The sequence below is a fragment of the Haematobia irritans genome, chromosome 3 (genome assembly GCF_050003625.1).
Source record: "Haematobia irritans isolate KBUSLIRL chromosome 3, ASM5000362v1, whole genome shotgun sequence".
Lineage (NCBI taxonomy): Eukaryota > Metazoa > Arthropoda > Insecta > Diptera > Muscidae > Haematobia > Haematobia irritans.
The window spans coordinates 173,195,999-173,213,418 of record NC_134399.1 but is presented as its reverse complement, the minus strand read 5'-3'; the positions used below and the strand labels follow the sequence as shown (position 1 = coordinate 173,213,418).

General features: G+C 35.1%; 1 pseudogene; it reads right to left on the bottom strand.

Moving 5' to 3' along the window:
• Window positions 1-12,042: 12,042 nt before the first annotated feature.
• LOC142229140 (small ribosomal subunit protein uS7A-like) lies at window positions 12,043-12,703 on the bottom strand (annotated as a pseudogene).
• Window positions 12,704-17,420: the final 4,717 nt, after the last annotated feature.

The following is a 17,420-nucleotide window of genomic DNA, read 5'->3' as shown; positions in this document are numbered from 1 at the left end:
TCAATTTTCAATTTTCAATTTTCAATTTAATTTAATTTAATTTAATTTAATTTAATTTAATTTAATTTAATTTAATTTAATTTAATTTAATTTAATTTAATTTAATTTAATTTAATTTAATTTAATTTAATTTAATTTAATTTAATTTAATTTAATTTAATTTAATTTAATTTAATTTAATTTAATTTAATTTAATTTAATTTAATTTAATTTAATTTAATTTAATTTAATTTAATTTAATTTAATTTAATTTAATTTAATTTAATTTAATTTAATTTAATTTAATTTAATTTAATTTAATTTAATTTAATTTAATTTAATTTAATTTAATTTAATTTAATTTAATTTAATTTAATTTCAACATTTCTTTACTCACCACAGTGCATTTTGAATTGAAATGACAGATATTGAAAAGTCATTTCACCTGAACAATACATTGGTCAGAATTTAGAATAACTAAAGCCTCAATAGAGCGTATAATGACATAGTCACTGCAATGCAATCATAATCAACGTAACCATGTGTGGCTCCAGAGAAAATCGTAGAAATATTTCAATGGTAACACAAAAGCCCACAGGTTAGATTATATGCTATTGACAAATGACAAAAGCTCTTGCCATGGCTCGTCTGGAGGAATGAGATGTTCATAATTTCAGATGCTGACCGACACATACATACACACATTTTGTTATTCACATCACCAAGCATTTGTTAATGCAACACAAATACAAACACAAATATAATTTCACAAATATCCACATGCAAATGACATGCAGCACACCATTGTGATATACAGTGGAAAAAGCCAATAGCTAATAGAAAACTTTTTCAAAATGTATATTTCTTTAAAAAGGTTTGTTAAATTTTTTATTTTTATAGAAAAATGTTTCAAAATTTATAGTTTTATAAAAAATTAAATTCTATTGAAAATTATGTTAAAACTATATTTTTATAAAAAATTTCCTAATATCGCCGAGTTTTTTTTTTATGGGGTTTGAATATTTATGTTAGGTTAAGTCTGTGGTCACAACCCTTAACAGCCTTACTCGAGTTGGGACACAATCGAGTTTATTTGCTCTAAATTTTTCATGTTTGTATCTCTTCTAGGAATCTGCAGCAAAGTTTTCCAAAAAACACCTTCTCCTGATTTTCAGTGAAGATTGAAAACTTTAAACTCCTGTACTGAAAATATTGAAAAACAGACTTAGGCTGTTATGGGTTGCGACCACAGAAGTATTGCGGAAGTCCTTTATTTTAGACTGATTTCGACTGTTCAGTTAATTGTGATACAACTTCTATTTTAAGCTCAATGACAAGGGACTTGCCTTTCATACCCGAGTCCGAAAGGCTCTTCACGTTACAGTGAAACCACTTGGAGAAGCTTTGAATCACTCAGAAATGCTACCAGCATTATTGAGAGGGTATAACTCACCGCTCAAAATCTTATTGGTGTTCGTTCGAAACTAGAATCGAACCCATCAGCCTTTCTACGCAAAGCAGTCATGTTAACCATTGCTCCACGGGTATCTTCTGCTCTTCATTAAATCCAATATTGTTTCGGGACAAATATCTGTATGCAAGCTAGCAATGTAGAACTGCTCCTACATATCCCGACGAAATTCATGTGAGAATTGGGCTGATAACTAAGGTATGGCTTCATTCTGACAAAAGTGGCTGTGTTATTTCAATGGAATGCATTAAAGTCATTCTTGTTTGTTAACATTGTCCTGCTGGGCCTTTGTGGAAAAGTCGAATGTCTATAGTAGTATTGAGATTGTTAATGGCGATGACTTTCTGGCCAAAGATGATGAATGAATTGTTTTTGTATGTATGATTGTATTATGTATGTATGTATGTGTTTGCGAATACTTTTATGGACATACGTGTAGGGATAATGATGAAATCCATACAAGTATGCATACGTATGTGTGTAATGTTAAATAGCAATGGCATCCAAGCCATTTAATGTTGCATACACCCAGGGGCTTTTACTAGTTTAGTACACATTTGTCATGACAATCTCACTATGTCAATATTTGCATTGAAAGAAACTTAAATACAAGCTATTTTAGATTCATTAAATTGTTATAAACCGTTTGCGAATCACTCATTGCAATACTGGATATAAATAAAACCAATGTGTTGCACACCATTATTAGATTTTCAATTGTAAATGAAATATGAATTCGAGTTTCTATGGAAGCCAAATAGTAAATTAATATATAGTGAAAATGTCCTTAAAATGAGCCGACAAAATTTGTTCATTAATATAAAACGAAGATCTTTTGATTAAGACAATGAGAGTTATCATTATCATTATGAGTGAGTTCATTACAATAACGAAAAAAATCATTGTATTTATGAAATAATTTATAATTTCTTTTTTTCTAAATAGTGGCTGATGTGTAATGCAACAAAATAAAGCAGATTTGCTAGAGAGCATATACTAACATCACATACCAAATTTGAACCGCATCATATGATATTTACTCCTTCAAGAGACACTGAAATTCAAATTTGCGGATCGCTTTATATGGGGAATATATATAATTATGGACCAAATTTTGAATGATTGTTAGAGGGTATATAGTAACATCGCGTACCAAATTTCAACCTGATCGGATGATATTTACTCTTCCAAGAGGCTCCGTAAATCAAATTATGCGATCGTTTTATAGGGTGGTGCTATAACAGGTTGGCTGATAAGTCCCCGGTCTGACACATAGATGGCGTCTCTAGTATTAAATGCATATTATTTTTATATAGTACCAACCTTCAAAAGATTCGTGTCAAAATTTGACGTCTGTAAGTCAATTAGTTTGTGAGATAGAGCGTCTTTTGTGAAGCAATTTTTGTTATTGTGAAAAAAAAATGGGAAAGAAGAAATTTCGTGTTTTGATAAAATACTGTTTTCTGAAGGGAAAAAATACGGTGGAAGCAAAAACTTGGCTTGATAATGAGTTTCCGGACTCTGCCACAGGGAAATCAACAATAATTGATTGGTATGCAAAATTCAAGCGTGGAGAAATCAGCACGGAGGACGGTGAACTCAGTGGACGCCCAAAAGCGGTGGTTACCGACAAAAACATCAAAAAAATCCACAAAATGATTTTGAATGACCGTAAAATGAAGTTGATCGAGATAGCAGAGGCCTTAAAGATATCAAAGGAACGTGTTGGTCATATCATTCATCAATATTTGGATATAAGGAAGCTCTGTGCAAAATGATTGCCGCACGAGCTCACATTTGACCAAAAACAACAACGTGTTGATGATTCTGAGCGGTGTTTGCAGCTGTTAACTCGTAATACACCCGAGTTTTTCCGTCGATATGTGACAATGGATGAAACATGGCTCCATCACTACACTCCTGAGTCCAATCGACAGTTGGCTGAGTGGACAGCGACCAGTGAACCGTCTCCGAAGCGTGGAAAGACTCAAAAGTCCGCTGGCAAAGTAATGGCCTCTGTTTTTTGGGATGCGCATGGAATAATTGTTATCGATTATCTTGAGAAGGGAAGAACCATCAACAGTGACTATTATATGGCATTATTGGAGCGTTTGAAGGTCGAAATCGCGGCAAAACGGCACCATATGAAGAAGAAAAAAGTGTTGTTCCACCAAGACAACGCACCGTGCCACAAGTCATTGAGAACGATGGCAAAAATTCATGAATTGGGCTTCGAATTTCTTCCCCACACACCGTATTCTCCAGATCTGGCCTCCAGCTACTTTTTCTTTTTCTCAGACCTCAAAAGGATGCTCGCAGGGAAAAAATTTGGCTGCAATGAAGAGGTGATCGCCGAAACTGAGGCCTATTTTGAGGCAAAACCGAAGGAGTTCTACCAAAATGGTATCAAAAAATTGGAAGGTCGTTATAATCGTTGTATCGCTCTTGAAGGGAACTATGTTGAATAATAAAAACGAATTTTGACAAAAAAATGTGTTTTTCTTTGTTAGACTGGGGACTTATCAGCCAACCTGTTATATAATTATGGGCTGACATGGACCAATTTCTGAATGATTGTTATAGAGCATAAACTAACATCTCGTACCAAATATCAACGTTAACGGATGAAATTTGCACTTCCAAAAGGCTCCGGAACAGACGGACGGACGGACATCGCTTGATCGACTCAAACTTTTACCACAACCTAGAATATATACACTTTATGGGGTCTAATATCAATATTTTGATGTGAATAACAAAGTTAGCAAGAAATCCAGTTTGTTGAAGATACTTCTCAATTTGGAATGGACTCTTCTCGAAGAAAACCATATTCGGTCACTTTTGTGCGAGCAAAACAACTCTTGGGCTCTTTCCAGTCCAACTTTTTTGTGGATCGCTGAGCTCTTGCACTTTTAATAAAATATGACCTTCACTTTTCGGATCATTTGTAGTGTTGTTACCGTTTAATTTTCTTCCTTACTGGTGACATTTCTGAGTGTTTCAAAGTTTCTCTAAGTGGATGCACCGTAATGTGGAATGCCTTCTGGACTTGTCTGTGTTGCTCTTTCCAGTCCAACTGTTTTTTATGCATCGTTGATCTCTTGCACTTTTAGGAACTTTAGTGCAAGCTCATTTTTCAATCGTGAAATCGGATGCAACACCTATCCAATTTCACGATATGTTCAGCTCACGACCAAAATTTTTACAACTGCGGCGTTGATTTGATCAAATCTGACCTTCACTTTTTGGATCATTTACAGTCTTGTTACAGTTTAATTTTTGTCCTTTCTGGTGACATTTCTGAGTGTTTTAAAGCTTCTCTAAGAGGTTTCACCGAGATGTGGAATGCCGTTTGGACTCGGCTATAAAAATGAGATCCCTTCTCATTAAGCTAAACATAGAATCGGGTAGCACTCAGTTATAAAAGAGAAATTCACCATTGCTGCATCGCAATGGACTGAATAGTCTAAGTGAATTTTAAATATAAGGTTGTCACCATACTTATACTAAGCGGAAGATAGTTTCAATAGATATCAGCCACACTGTATGATGCGCTGAAGATTATTTATTGCACAAAATACATGCGAGATCAGAAGTTGTATTAAGAGAACTAATGAAGATGAGGAAACGCGAAGCAATTATCGGGCGATTTTTCCGATCCATCTCCATAGACAAGTTCATCTCCAATTCCAAGTTTTGTTTACCCAATAGCACATTTACACAAAGGGTGGCATTTTTGTTTTTCTTAAATTGATCGACTAGGACCAACAATTAGTCCAGTCCATTGAATATTAATCATGATTTTCTTCGAACCACATCATGGGTCTATACAACATGTGCTCTCTAATGAATCCAAAACATTTTGTAATTTTACGAATTTTTAAGAAAGGTAAATGTGTCCATTTCATAAATTCATCTCATAAAATACAATATCACTCACACAAATTTTCGTTGATGACGATATATACAAAACAATTTACAGAATTTTTAGCACTCAAACAATGGGCTCCTAAAAATATGCTACATTTATCCTCATCATACATACATCAGAAAATTTTAACCTTCTGGCATTTTGTTACAAATTCCTTGCACATATTAATGGCCAACAAATTACACCACATAAATTTGCCCAAAACTTACTGACCCATAAGCATGATATTGTTTTCACATATTTTGTTTAGTCAGTGAGTTTACCTCTACAATTACAATATTTCAATTTCATTACTAGCAGTTTGTCATTTTCCTTTCGTTTTCTGCATGCACCCCTCTTGCTTGGTTTGCCGTGCCAAAATTAAATGAAATCGTCGGATGTTCGCTTATGCGTGAAAATGCATTACACATAGTTTCATCTCACATTTCTCACTGTTCTCACTTCTACTCTACTCGTCACTATATCCTTTTTTTCGTGCTGGTGTAGAATGTGCCATAGAACTTTTTGTTATTTTCGTGGTTGTAAAATATCTCCCAAAAATTGCGGTACTCCAAGCCATCAGAAGGTGCCACAATGTTGCAGCAATGTTATTATCTGTTATCGTTGCCAAGTAGGTTAATAGCTTTGCTGATTCGTTCACTAGCTCAGATGTTCAGTCATTCACTCACTTCACTAAATGCGTTTATTGCATTAGCCAAAGGGTATAGATAAAGGAAACAAGAGATAGAGAGAGAGTGAGGAAGAACCACAACGATTTCCCTTAAATGGTCAACTTTTTTTATTAATTTTCTCATTTTGAAATGTGGAATAAACCAAGGAAGAACTATAATATGGAAGGAGATCATTAAATAGGCTTCAATAGAAATTAAATTAAAGTTAATATAAGATTTAAAAAAAAAGTTAAATGAAATGAAAGCGTTGAAAGCGTTTTTAAAATCCAGCGTCTCCAGTAGAATTATAGATCTTGAGTTGACAGCCCTGTTTTGCCGCCTGGACGGCATCTGATACTTCCACAAGGACTCCAAGTCTAAATCCATAGATTTTCCAAGTCTAAATCCATATGGTCTCGCGGACAGAACCCAAACTGTCCTGATATCCTCCTCAAGTCTCGGTTTGATGAGATCTTAGAATAGTTTCCAGGATCAGAACTCTCAGATACTGATGATACATTCCTTGTTGGCAACGCTGATGACTCAACGCAAACCATGATACACGCGAAAGTCTAGTTAGACACACATGGCATACGATCAGCCATGCAAAAGACCGGACTGTTGCAGCTAACGAGACGGCATTTGCCTCTAGCATAACGCAAGTTTTGGGGTAAACCGCATTAGTGATAGTAGTAACGATCCCAATAGACCTCCAGGCGATTGAGTTTCAAAAAAGATAAAAGTTTTCGAGGCAAAACTACAAAGAGCGACGGACTTGATACCGAACAGAGACCAGATAGCAGAATCAAGACAAAGGGTAGATGAACACACTGACTTATAACTGACATAGAGTTATAACGAGAGAGAAGACATGGGGAAGTAAAGCATTTTGTACATAGACGACATTGTAATCCCAACAAAGCAGTCAATCACCTACTTGGGACTAAGACTGGAATCGAATCTAACGTACTCTAAGCATATAGAATACGCAACAGAGAAAGCTGCTACGATAGCGTCGCAGGCTGATGACAAACATTGGAGGCCCTATTCCAAGCAGAAGAGGAATACTCATGGAGATGATAAACCGTGATCTCTGGATGTGAGATCTGGGCGCCGACTCTACAGAGAAAGACTGGAGCGAAAAAGCTGCTTTCAATATAGAGAACGGCAGCTCTGAAAACCACTTGACCATACCGCACGGTATCGGGAGAAGTCAATATCAATAGACCACAAGGCGATTGAGCGGCTAAAGGTTTTGGAAGCTAAACAACAAGGCGTGTCAGAGTTGATACCGAACACGACATGGTAATCCCAATCAAGTATTAGGACTCTTTTCGGGTAATTGGGACCCGAAAAGAGTCCTAATACTGGACTCGGAACTAAAAAAACTCGAAACTAATACTGGACTCGAATCTAACGTACTCCAAGCAGATAGAATACGCAACGGAGAAAGCTGCTACGATAACGTCGCGACTGAGAAGGCTGATGGCAAACATTGGAGGCCCTATTCCAAGCAGAAGACGAATACTCATGGAGATGACAAACCGTGATCTATGGTTGTGAGATCTGGGGGATGACTCTACAGAGAAGGGCAGCTCTGAAAACCACTTGACCATACCGCACGGTATCGGGGAAGTCACATTAGTGACAGCAGCAACAATACCAATAGACCACAAGGCGATTGAGCGGCTAAAGGTTTTCGAAGCTAAACAACAAGGCGTGTCAGAGTTAATACCGAACACGACATGGTAATCCCAATCAAGTATTAGGACTCTTTTCGGGTACTTGGGACTAAGGCTGGACTCGAAACTCGAAACGTACTCCGAGCAGATATAGTACGCAACGGAGAAATCTGCTACTTTAACGTCGCGACTGAGCAGGCTGATGACAAACATCGGAGACCCTCTTCAAAGCAGAAGAAGGATACTGATGGAAATGTCAAACTGTATACTCCTCTATGGATGTGAGATATAGGCATCGACTCTTCAGAGATTGACTAGAGCGAAAAAGCTGTTTTTAATACAGAGAACGGCAGCTGTGAGTATTACTTCAGCATAAAGGGTGATACGGTCAAAATTTGGTCAAGGGAAAACGCATGTAAATCGGTGAAATCGTTTATTTAAAAAATCAAATTAAATTTCTTTTTCAAGTTCAATTAGTATAAAATTCAGGAAAAATATTCAGTTAGGCTTTCGCTTTTCCAACTCCGAATTGCCGGACCTCACGCTTGACACCTGCCATCATATTTTGTACAGCCACCTTGTCCACCTTATTCGCCGCAGAAAGCCAGTTTGCCTTGAACTGCTGCTCGTCCTTAGCAGTTTGTTTGGTCTTCTTTAGGTTCCGCTTGACAATAGCCCAGTATTTCTCAATTGGGCGGAGCTCTGGCGTGTTGGGAGGGTTCTTGTCCTTGGGAACCACCTGCACGTTGTTGGCGGCGTACCACTCCATGGCCTTTTTACCGTAATGGCAAGATGCCAAATCCGGCCAAAACAGTACGGAACAACCGTGTTTCTTCAGGAAAGGCAGCAGACGTTTATTCAAACACTCTTTGACGTAAATTTCTTGGTTGACAGTCCCGGAAGCTATGAAAATGCTGCTTTTCAAGCCACAGGTACATATGGCTTGCCAAACCAGATATTTCTTTGCGAAATTTGACAGTTTTATGTGCTTGAAAATATCTGCTACCTTTCCCCTTCCTTTTGCCGTATAAAACTCCTGTCCCGGAAGCTGCTTTTAGTCGGCTTTGACGTAGGTTTCGTCGTCCATTACCACGCAGTCAAACTTCGTCAGCATCGTCGTGTACAGCCTCCGGGATCGCGCTTTGGCCGTCGTATTTTGTTTATCATCGCGATTTGGAGTCACTACCTTCTTGTAAGTCGATAGTCCGGCTCGTTTTTTGGCTCGATGCATGGTTGTAGACGATACACCCAGCTTATTTGCGGCATCTCGGAGAGAGAGGTTAGGGTTTCACTACCGGCAACTCTCTTTGTCGTCTCAGCGGCTTCCGGTTTTCGATTTCCCCCCGATCCGCGATGCGCGAGCAAAATTTTGATACGCTCCTCTTCTTGCTTGGACGGCATTTTGACAACTGAAGAGTGAATTCCAAAATCAAAATAGGAACAACATTCTACACACACACACCTTCAAAATGAGGGGTGTGTTTAAATGCAAAATTGAAAGAAATACGTCAAGTTTATATTGACCAAATTTTGACCGTATCGCCCTTTACCGCATGGTATCGGGGGAAGCTGCATTAGTGATAGCAGGAATGATCCCAATAGACCTCCAGGCGATTGAGCGGCAAAAAGTTTTTGAGGCTAAACAACAAGGCGCGACAGAATTGGTACCGAACATTCAGCAAGAGACCAGATGGCTGGAACGAAGGAGGAACGAGACAAAGGGTACATGGACATACCGATTTAAAACTGACATAGAGTTATGGCGAGACACAACGGCCGAGTACGTATTATATTACTCAAAAATTCTCTGGCCACGGATACTCAGAAAAGAGTTCGCGTATGATGCCGAACATTCATTATTTAGATGTAGCCAGTAAGCAGAACCACGGACAGAGCTAGAAGATGAAATTGGACATGATTCTCTGAGAAATATAATCCATAAAATGGTACAGAGTAAGAGGAACTGGGAGGCCCTAGGACGATTTGTGGAACACGATCTCCGCATAAAAAAGATCGACATAATGCGAACTAGGTGGTCATGGCAACGGAGAAAGCAGACTGATGGCAAGCATCGGAGGTCCTCTTCCAAGCAGAAGAAGGATATTCATGGAAATGACGAACAATATACTCCTCTATGGATGTGAAATCTGGGCGTCGAATCTACATAGATGGACTAGAGCGAAAAATCTGTTTTTAATACAGAGAACGGCAGCTCTGAGAAATAAGTCAGCATACCGCACGGTATCGCGGGAAGCCGTGTAAGTGATAGCAGGAATGATCCCAATAGACCTCCAGGCGATTGAGCGGCGAAAGATTTTCGAAGCTAAAGAACAAGGCACGACGTACTTGATACCGAACTTTCAACAAGAGACCAGATGGTAGGAACGAGGCAAAGGGAATATGTGACACATTGACTTCTAACTAACATAAAGTTATGGCGAGAGATTAGATATGGGGAAGTAACGTATTACATGACTCAGATGCTCTCTGGTCACGAATACTTTCGGATGATGCCGAACATAAATTCTCTAGATGTAACCGGTGGGAAGAATGGCTAATAGCGCTAGAAGTTGAAATTGGAGAAGACTCTCTACGAGAAATATAATCCTTAAGATGGTACTGAATGAGAGGAACTGAGAGGCCATAGGGCGGTTTGTGGAATACATTCTCCGCATAAAAAAGATTGACATAATTCGGACTAGAAGGAGATGGTAATGGATCACGTGAGGTCCCCAGCGAAGTAATGCGAACATAAATTCTCTAGATGTAACCGGTGGGCAGAATGGCTAACAGCGCTAGAAGTTGAAATTGGACAGGGCTCTCTTCGAGAAATATAATCCTTAAGATAATACAGATTGAGAGGAACTGGTAGGTCATAGGGCTGTTTGTGGAATACATTTTCCGCATAAAAAAGATTGACATTATTCGGACTAGAAGGAGATGGTCATGGATTACGTGAGGTCTCCAGCGAAGTAAGGATTCCAGGTGGTAATCATAACCCGAGGGAAGAAGGATAGAGCTTTAACCGGTAATCAATTCCAGTTGCTTATATTTATCCCTCCTTTTTTGCCTTGGTTTGTCGAAGATTTCTCATTTAAATTTTTAAATTCTATTTTTCATTAGCATGTCAAGCACGACAAACTCATTTCTTTTGGCAAATACATTCATCTAACCATTTTAAATAGAAGACAATATTTTCATTCTTGTTGTGTTCTTCTTTAAAGATTTTTGTATTTGGAAACTGACAGATTCTTTAGACTATTTCACTTGATCCTAAGCCGATGAGAAATTACAAATGCTTGTAATGATAATTGGATACACATGACTGCGCCGAAAAAATGAAAAGACCTGTCCAGCTAAGAACATCATACAGTCAGCCAAGATTTCTATCTATAAGGAATAGTAAAACATAACCACACATTTGTTGATCATTGTCATGATGCTTAAAATCTCACAAATATGGCCTGTACTTAAAATCAAGTCTGTCACTCACTGTCATCTACTGAAGCTATGAAACGATTATGTATTCTGTTTGGATCTTAAAGTAGATGGCTATGACAAAGCATATATTTTTGGGAATAGCATGAATATGAGTTGAGAATATTTTGCAATGGGAAGTTGAAAAAGGAAATCGGTGGAATTCATTGTAAACATGTTCAATATATGAAGGTTCTAAAAGGATTTGAATATTTTACAAAACGAGGGAATATATTGGTCCATTATCTGATCGCAAATTGGTAATTAGAAATTTCAGATTTTTCATGCTAGTTTGATATCCAATAAAGCGATTAACGTCAAAATGAATGATTTTGTTTAAAAATAATTATTATTCGAGTTTTATTGACAAAGAAGACTGACGAACTATACATGAATTGAATCATTGTAAAGAAAACACCAGATTGCAATCAATACACGCCCGACCGTAACATTGAGTATAGATCTGACTGAGCGCTACATAATGGAAAAAGGATTTGTGAATTATCCCCTTAATAATCTGAGATTTTCACTCGTCTTTAGTATTTTCGTTGGTCCCCTGCCAAGCCATTTTATGTAGGGAAGAGACGTCAACCCAAAGCTACGGTACAACTTCTCAAGTGCCTGGCGCACGAATAGTATGGAGAGAACGGACCTTATTGGACGAACGGGTTTAAGGGTAAATCGAAAATGCAACGGTAACTGCAGATATAAGAGTCGCGACTAAGGTTTTGGGAGCCATTGTGACGCACTAGTTAGCTTGTCCGTCTTGCATCACTTCTCAATACCAGTTCCGTTGATATAAAAGTTGACAATATATATGTGTTAAACATTATATAAGGAAACATGAAGAGCTTATCGGTTAGACTTGGTAACACGTTGCAATTCATCCTTCTTAATCGCATAGGAGTTCTAAGGACCCTTAGCAGTGTTGATCAATTCATCGGCCAAGCATTCGACAATGCTCTTGATGTTTTTTAAAGCGGCTTCACTGGCACCGGTGCACAATTACCATAAAGCTTAGTTGACACGACGAAATGGAGATACATCAACGGCTTGTCCGTGGACAGTACCTGCACAACCGGTACCGGTTGAATCTTCACGAGGATCAGAGTTGATGATGACGCTGACAAGGATTTGCAAAGGATTTTCGTCAGTCAACTAATAAATTGTTCTAAAAGTGTGCTTAACAACACGCAGACTTTGAATTGCATGTCATTGTTGCGTCCCTTTTATCATGAAGGAACAGGTCAAGCGTTCTACGATTGGGTATTGAGCCTTGCGGAAACGTTTGGCAGCATAACGACCAACAGAGTGGGTCAAATAGTGAACAAATTTCTCCTTTACGGTAATGTATCTTGCAATGAGATATCGTTGACGCTCATGTTATTACAGGACCAGCGATCGAAAAATTTGATTTCAAGCAATTGGTTTCCTAAAGGGTCTCAAAACCCCTGGTTACAATTGGAGGTTGCTCCTCGAAAGTCTCGGTCACGTTTTCAGTGGCTTCAGCCATCATTTGCTCATTAAGAAAAATTATCCTCGATGCAAACAGCATTGGTGTTAGCCAGATAAAATAGTTGTATTTTTTACCACAAGAAAGATAACAATCGGACTAGTACCTGCAACTGATGCGTCTTTGCTGTAGCAGGTGTAATATGCAGACGATGTGGCTCTAGCAGTCAGGGGAAAATTCTCATCCCGAATTAGAGATATTATACAGAGAGCCCTCCGGATAACTGAGAAATAGAGGAAGGATAATGGTTTAGGGGTAAATCCTGCAAAGACAAAACTAGTAACGTACTGCAAAGAACGGAAAATTTCTATGGTTAATCCCATCTCCGTAGGTGGTATTGAAATTCCCTTTGGTGAATGTAGCACACATCCCCCTGGAAATAAACGTTATATAGATTTCTACACTGATGGCTCCAAATTGAATGGGCAAATAGGTTTCAGAGTTTATTTTAAACACCTGGAATAATATCCTTGGACTCTGTGTTCCTTAACTCGAAAACGGCTACCGACTGTCGCAAATCTCTCAACGAGATGGCTGAGCAGTACAATATTCCCCTAATATGGGTGCCAGGCCATATGAACATACCGGAGGACTGCGAAGCGGATGAGTTAGCAAGGCTAGGAACTACATTACGAGTACATATTCCAAGGGAACTAGAATCTGTTGGTATGCCTCTGGCTACCTGCACTCCTGATATCTGCTATAACGGGTTGCTGCCTGATAGGCGATTTTGCAAATACTATTGGCGTGAAGTATAATGAATACTGTATGAGCTGTAATGATGCGGAGGAAACGGAATCAATTAAACACTTCTTGTGTGAATGTCCTCCATTTTGTGTAAGGCGAACTTTAGGGCCATACAGCTTTAGATTACTGGCGGACCTGGAAAATGTTAACTTAAGCAGTCTGCTAGTGTTTTTGGAACAATCTGGTTGGTTCAACAGAAGAAAGTAATCGAGTAGGTTCAGCACTTAAAACTAGAATTGTCCATATGCCTGAAAATAAATCTGTTTGCCTCTTTAGCCTCCGCCATTATTATATATTGTACACCGATCAATTTCCTGTTAAAGCACGATAAACTATTGTGTATTTCATATGATATGTAGAAGAGGAAACGTTGATATGATATCTTATTTGATGTATGATTTTTCTTGAGAACTCTTATGTCTAATGCTTCAGTGTAAGTTTTTACAACAGATTCCTTCAACCATTTACGATTTCAACATGGTATTACCATTCGACCTTGAAATTCATCACATACAAAATAGCTTTTAAGCTAAGAGAAAACTCTTAATTAAGCAGTATACATAAGTGCATTGATGGTACTTGTAAGATTAAACTTCACATACACCGAAGAGTACAAATTACGAAGGAAATAGATGAAAAGTCTTCTTCAGAGGTTAAAGCGAGAATTCCTAACATGAAGAGCCCTCCACAATCAGGACACGTGTCATCAAAAAGGATACTAAAATTACCAAAATTAATGCAACCATTTGATGTTCTCAGAGGTATTCACGGTTGAGATACAGCAATAGCATAAGTATCTTTTAATTAGTGGAACAAATATCGTCTCAAAGAAATCATATGAAATGGAAAAAATGAAAACAATCTTAATAACTGTGGGAAAAATGAAACCTGTTGTAATAGTCTTTTGTATTTAATACGATCAGTGAGAAAGCATGTGTATTTATTTTGGGTATAAATTCTAGCAACTTCAATTTATACAAGGAATTGTCAGGGACAATTTTAATATCCTAACCCAAATTGTGGTTAGAGCATAATAACTATGATCTGGCAAAAAAAATGTCCTTACCCCACAAAATATATACCGATCGACTCAGAATCACCTCCTGAGTCGATCTAGACCTTTGTGTCCGTCCGTCCATGTATTTGTTGTTTGCAAGAATTCCTGTCGCATTTATTAACCGATTTTGATGAAAATTTTGTCCAAATGTTATTTCTATTGGAATTTTTCTCACCATTTTATTTCTATTGAAAAATTTCTCGCAATTCTATTTCTATAGAAAATTTTCTCACCATTTTATTTCTATTGATTTTTTTCAAAATTTAATTGCTAAAGAAAATTTAATTACCCCTTAGCTTGGAGAGGAGCATTTTGCAAAATCTACCAAAACATCAAGAATTCTACCAATCTAACAAACAGTAAAAAATCTAAGATTTTTGGCAGAATTTTACCAACTGTAGCAACCGTGCTCGCAAACCTAATTCAATGATACCCACATAAATGTTTATATATACTCTTTTTTAATAAATTTTATTTTTACAGATTTTTTTTTTAATTTTATTTCTGTAGAAAATTTTGTTAAAATTTTATTTCTATAGAAAATTTTATTTGTATTGAAAAATTTTTCAAATCTTATTTCTATAGAAAATTTTGTCAACATTTTATTTCTATCGAAAAGTTTGTCAAATTTTTTTTCTATAGAAAATTTTGTAAAAATTTTATTTCTATAGAAAATTTTGTAAAAATTTTATTTCTATAGAAAATTTTGTAACAAATTTTATTTCTATAGAAAATGTTGCCAAAATTTTATTTCTGTAGAAAATGTTGTTAAAATTTTATTTCTAAGAAAATTTTTGTCAAAATTTTATTAATGTTGTTTTTTGATTTCAGCTTAAAACCATACATTGACTAAACTACAAGTGTAGGAAAAGAAAGTTTGTCAAATTTATTTGGGCAAAGTCCTATAGACTGCAAGATGGTTGGATGGACGCACGTTTCGGAATTACCACATTCCTCATCAGCATCCTCTACTTGCAGCAAAACTATCAACCAATTATCAGAATAAATTCAGGCAGTTCATTAAACCCAACAATAAACCACACTTGAACCTTCCGAAAAAAGGTTTTACATTGATAGCCGGCTTATGCCGAAATAAATTCGTACAAACATCTCACTCTTCCTTTGCCACCGTCAAATCGTCGATTTGAGTGAAGTTGGCTGGGTTTCATTTTGAGCGTGCTTCCTCTTCTTTCCTCCATTCGTTTTGTTTTGTTATTGTTGGTTTTTGTTCTTTAATCATTGTTGTTGTTTTTTTTTTTTGATTTCAGCTTAAAACCATACATTGACTAAACTACAAGTGTAGCTTAACCAACACAGGAAAAGAATGTTTGTTTCTATTTGTTGTTTCTATATAAAATTTTGTCAAAATTTTATTTCTATAGAAAATTTTATCAAAGTTTTTTTCTATAGAAAAATTTTTCAAATCTTCATTTCTATAGTAAATTTTGTCAAACATTATGTCTATAGAAAATTTTGTCAACATTTTATTTCTATAGAAAATTTTGTCAAATTTTTATTTCTATAGAAAATTTTGTAAAAATTTTATATCTACAGAAATTTTTGTCAAATTTTATTTCTATAGAAAATTTTGTCAAATTTTTCTTTCTATAGAAAATTTTGTCACAATTTTATTTCTATAGAAAATGTTATCAAAATTTTATTTCTATAGAAAATTTTGTCAAAATTTTATTTCCGTAGAAAATTTTGTCAGATTTTATTTCTATAGAAAATTTTGTCAACATTTTATTTCTATAGAAAACTTTGTTAAAATTTTATTTCTGTAGAAAATTTTGTTAAAATTTTATTTCTATAGAAAATTTTATTTCTATCGAAAATTTTGTAAAATTTTATGTCTATAGAAAATTTTATTTCTATAGAAAATTTTGTCAAAATTTTATTTTTATAGAAAATTTTGTCAAAATTTTATTTCTATTGAAAAAATTTTCAAGTCTTCATTCCTATAGAAAATTTTGTCAAACTTTATGTCTATAGAAAATTTTGTCAAAATTTTATTTCTATAGAAAATTTTATTTCTAAGAAAATTTTGTCAAAATTTTATTTCCATAGAAAATTTTGTCAACATTTTATTTCTATAGAAAATTTTGTCAACATTTTATTTCTATAGAAAATTTTGTGAAAATTTTATTTCTATAGAAAATTTTGTGAAAATTTTATTTCTATAGAAAATTTTATTTCTATTGAAAAATTTGTCAAATCTTCATTTCTATCGAAAATTTTGTCAAACTTTATGTATATAGAAAATTTTGTCAAAATTTTATTTCTATAGAAAATCTTATCAAAATTTTATTTCTATTGAAAAATTTTTCAAATCTTCATTTCTTCAGAAAATTTTCTCAAACTTTATGTCTATAGAAAATTTTATTTCTATAGAAAATTTTGTCAAAATTTTATTTTTATAGAAAATTTTGTCAAAATTTTATTTCTATAGAAAATTTTGTCAAAATTTTATTTCTGTAGAAAATTTTGTCAAATTTTATTTCTATAGAAAATTTTGTCAAAATTTTATTTCTATAGAAAACTTTGTTAAAATTTTATTTCTGCAGAAAATTTTGTTAAAATTTTATTTCTATAGAAAATTTTATTTCTATAGAAAATGTTGCCAAATTTTATTTATAAAAAAATTTTGTCAAAATTTAATTTCTGTAGAAAATTTTGCCAAATTTTATTTTTGTAGAAAATTTTGTCAAAATTTTATTTCTATAGAAAATTATGTCAAAATTTTATTTCTATAGAAAATTTTGTCAAACTTTATGTCTATAGAAAATGTTGTCAAAATTTTATTTCTATAGAAAATTTTGTCAAAATTTTATTTCTATAGAAAATTTTATTTCTAAGAAAATTTTGTCAAAATTTTATTTCTAAGAAAATTTTGTCAAAATTTTATTTCTATAG